Source organism: Ranitomeya imitator, unplaced genomic scaffold (genome assembly GCF_032444005.1).
Source record: "Ranitomeya imitator isolate aRanImi1 unplaced genomic scaffold, aRanImi1.pri SCAFFOLD_549, whole genome shotgun sequence".
NCBI lineage: Eukaryota > Metazoa > Chordata > Amphibia > Anura > Dendrobatidae > Ranitomeya > Ranitomeya imitator.
Window position 1 is genome coordinate 43,812 of NW_027194309.1, and position 3,689 is coordinate 47,500.

Consider the following 3,689-nt stretch of genomic DNA (forward strand, 5'->3'; position numbering starts at 1 on the left):
TATTTTCAGAAAATCACGATTTTGTGAAAATTGACACGTTTCCCCTACTTCCACGCCAGGGGGGCGTCAATATGATGTGAGGTACCCCAAGGCAGTGACCTAACTGTGGGTGAAGTTTGCGGGTCATGGGCGCAAAGTCGAATTTTGGGTGAAAAACCGCATTTTCATACTCTAAAAATTTCAGACAAGTGTCAGACTTCCAGGCAGGGGGAAACCGCCGGAGGCGTACCGAGGAGGCTTCCAGGAGCCTGGGGAAGATTTTCCAAAAGTGTCCTTGACACTTAGAAATATTTTCAGAAAATCACGATTTTGTGAAAATTGACACGTTTCCCCTACTTCCACGCCAGGGGGGCGTCAATATGATGTGAGGTACCCCAAGGCAGTGACCTAACTGTGGGTGAAGTTTGCGGGTCATGGGCGCAAAGTCAAATTTTGGGTGAAAAACCGCATTTTCATACTCTAAAAATTTCAGACAAGTGTCAGACTTCCAGGCAGGGGGAAACCGCAGGAGGCGTACCGACGAGGCTTCCAGGAGCCTGGGGAAGATTATCCAAAAGTGTCCTTGACACTTAGAAATATTTTCAGAAAATCATGATTTTGTGAAAATTGACACGTTTCCCCTACTTCCACGCCAGGGGGGCGTCAATATGATGTGAGGTACCCCAAGGCAGTGACCTAACTGTGGGTGAAGTTTGCGGGTCATGGGCGCAAAGTCGAATTTTGGGTGAAAAACCGCATTTTCATACTCTAAAAATTTCAGACAAGTGTCAGACTTCCAGGCAGGGGGAAACCGCCGGAGGCGTACCGAGGAGGCTTCCAGGAGCCTGGGGAAGATTTTCCAAAAGTGTCCTTGACACTTAGAAATATTTTCAGAAAATCACGATTTTGTGAAAATTGACACGTTTCCCCTACTTCCACGCCAGGGGGGCGTCAATATGATGTGAGGTACCCCAAGGCAGTGACCTAACTGTGGGTGAAGTTTGCGGGTCATGGGCGCAAAGTCGAATTTTGGGTGAAAAACCGCATTTTCATACTCTAAAAATTTCAGACAAGTGTCAGACTTCCAGGCAGGGGGAAACCGCCGGAGGCGTACCGAGGAGGCTTCCAGGAGCCTGGGGAAGATTTTCCAAAAGTGTCCTTGACACTTAGAAATATTTTCAGAAAATCACGATTTTGTGAAAATTGACACGTTTCCCCTACTTCCACGCCAGGGGGGCGTCAATATGATGTGAGGTACCCCAAGGCAGTGACCTAACTGTGGGTGAAGTTTGCGGGTCATGGGCGCAAAGTCGAATTTTGGGTGAAAAACCGCATTTTCATACTCTAAAAATTTCAGACAAGTGTCAGACTTCCAGGCAGGGGGAAACCGCAGGAGGCGTACCGACGAGGCTTCCAGGAGCCTGGGGAAGATTATCCAAAAGTGTCCTTGACACTTAGAAATATTTTCAGAAAATCACGATTTTGTGAAAATTGACACGTTTCCCCTACTTCCACGCCAGGGGGGCGTCAATATGATGTGAGGTACCCCAAGGCAGTGACCTAACTGTGGGTGAAGTTTGCGGGTCATGGGCGCAAAGTCGAATTTTGGGTGAAAAACCGCATTTTCATACTCTAAAAATTTCAGACAAGTGTCAGACTTCCAGGCAGGGGGAAACCGCCGGAGGCGTACCGAGGAGGCTTCCAGGAGCCTGGGGAAGATTTTCCAAAAGTGTCCTTGACACTTAGAAATATTTTGAGAAATTTCCGATTTTGTGAAAAATGACCCCTTTCCCCTACTTCCACCCTAAAGGGGCGTCAATATGTTGTAAAGCACCCCGAGACAGAGACCTAAGCGTGGGCAAAGTTTGGGTCTGATGGGTGGAACACTGAAAAAAACGCGATTTTCCACTTAGAACAAACATAGAACTTTCAGACTTCCAGGCGGGGGGAAAGCTCTGAAGCTGTACCGAGGACACTTCCATGGCCCCCGGATCGATTTTCAAGAACGAGTCCTTGGGACTTTGAAATTTTTCGGCGATGCGTTTTTGGCTTCCGGGAGCCGCAGAACGTTGGGAAATTCGTTCCGCTCGCCGGCTCCAGGTGTTTCGGGCTAGTCCAGGCCCCAGCTACGCCGCCTGGCCGCCAAATTTCGCAAAATCGAAAAAAAAAAAAATAGAACCGGAATGAGGAATTTCTGGCCGCCGGATCCGCCGCACAGCTCCAGGAAGTCGGACACTTTTCGGCTTCGCTCCCTTAAAGTGGGGGTCGGTGTTTCGCCATGCAAATACCCACTTTTGCACACCAGCTGCAGGATATAGGAGAGAGGGGTACCTCTCGGGCCCGACTGATTTCCGATGTTTTCGTGGTTCCTCAAGTCGGGTAGGCGGTTTGGCGAGTACCCCCCTGTTTGCATGGAAGTCCGCCCTCGCGTCGACACCAGGCTTCCGCGGCTCCAGGGGGACTCTTGCCGGTCGTCTGCCCCAAGTCAGAGACGCGTTTCCCGGGTCGCCTGAGCCTGAACGGACCCTCCCCAAGCGTGTTCTGGTTCTCCGAGGGTGACGGATGTCAGAAGGGAGGCAGATCTGGAGTCTTCGTCCCGAGGAGGGCTCCAGGAGGGCGGATTGCACCCCCTGACTCGGTCCCCTCAGAGCAGGCTTTGCGTTTCTCTGCGTCGGATGTCTCCCGCTTCCACGCCACGGGGGAGACCTATGAGAGAATCGCACTGTGACCCGGATTCCGTCTCGAGGGCGCCCGTAGCGTGTCGGAGAGGTACCTCCAGGACTATCGGGCATGTTTCTTCCCCGTCTCCCCGAGGGGAAGGATGGCAGCGGGTGGGGTTTCTCACCCATGCCCCCCACCGGCTCTTCCTCCGATCGATTTGGCTCAGCGCTCCCGGGTGGGGAGGTGGTGCCGCTCGCTCGGCCCGGGCTTTGGAGCCCGCGTCGGTCTAAGGCGGGCGGTCTCCTTCCTCTTTTACCCCCCCGGGATTCAGGCACGCATCCTTGGGCGTGCACGCCGGCAGTCGCCTCCCGTTCGCAGGACGGTGGCTGCCGTGCAGAGGGGGAGTTTGACCCGAACTGTGGTACGGCAGGGGTCCGACGACCCGCGCGGGCGAATGGCGGGGCGCCCACCCACCTCGGCGTGGGGGCCCGTCGTCCGAATCGCTCCCCGCGCGGGGTAGCACAACGATCTTCTCCGAGGGCGGCCCTTTGACTTCCAGATGCGCAGCTCGCCCGCGGAGGCCCGTGCTGACCCCCACCCAGCGTCCGATGGGCGGCCTCCGCGGTGGGCATCGGCGAGAGCGGTGGCGGTGGGTGGCGCTTCCACGCCACCGCCGAGCTCCGCGTTCTCCAGTCTTTTCCCGAGCCCCTACGATAGTGGGGGGACGACAGACGCGTGGGGAGGCAGGCGGAGTGGGTTCTCACCGCGTGGTGTGCCCGGCCGAACGCCGTCGCCTTCCCCGCTCGTCCGACGTCCTCCGAGGCGGCTCGGAAGGGAGCGCGAGAGGGAGAGAGCGAGAGAGAGAGAGAGAGAGAGAGACCAAGCGGACGCCCCAGAGCGAGAAGGGAGGATGGAAAAGGGAAAGACGAGTGGGGCAAAAAGAGTTTTGGCGAAGGGGAGTACCCGGCGAACTGCCGCCCCGGGCTTCTTCTGTTCTCAACAGCGGAGGCACGGCTTTGGGGGGGAGACGCCGCTCGGTTGGGGCTCCT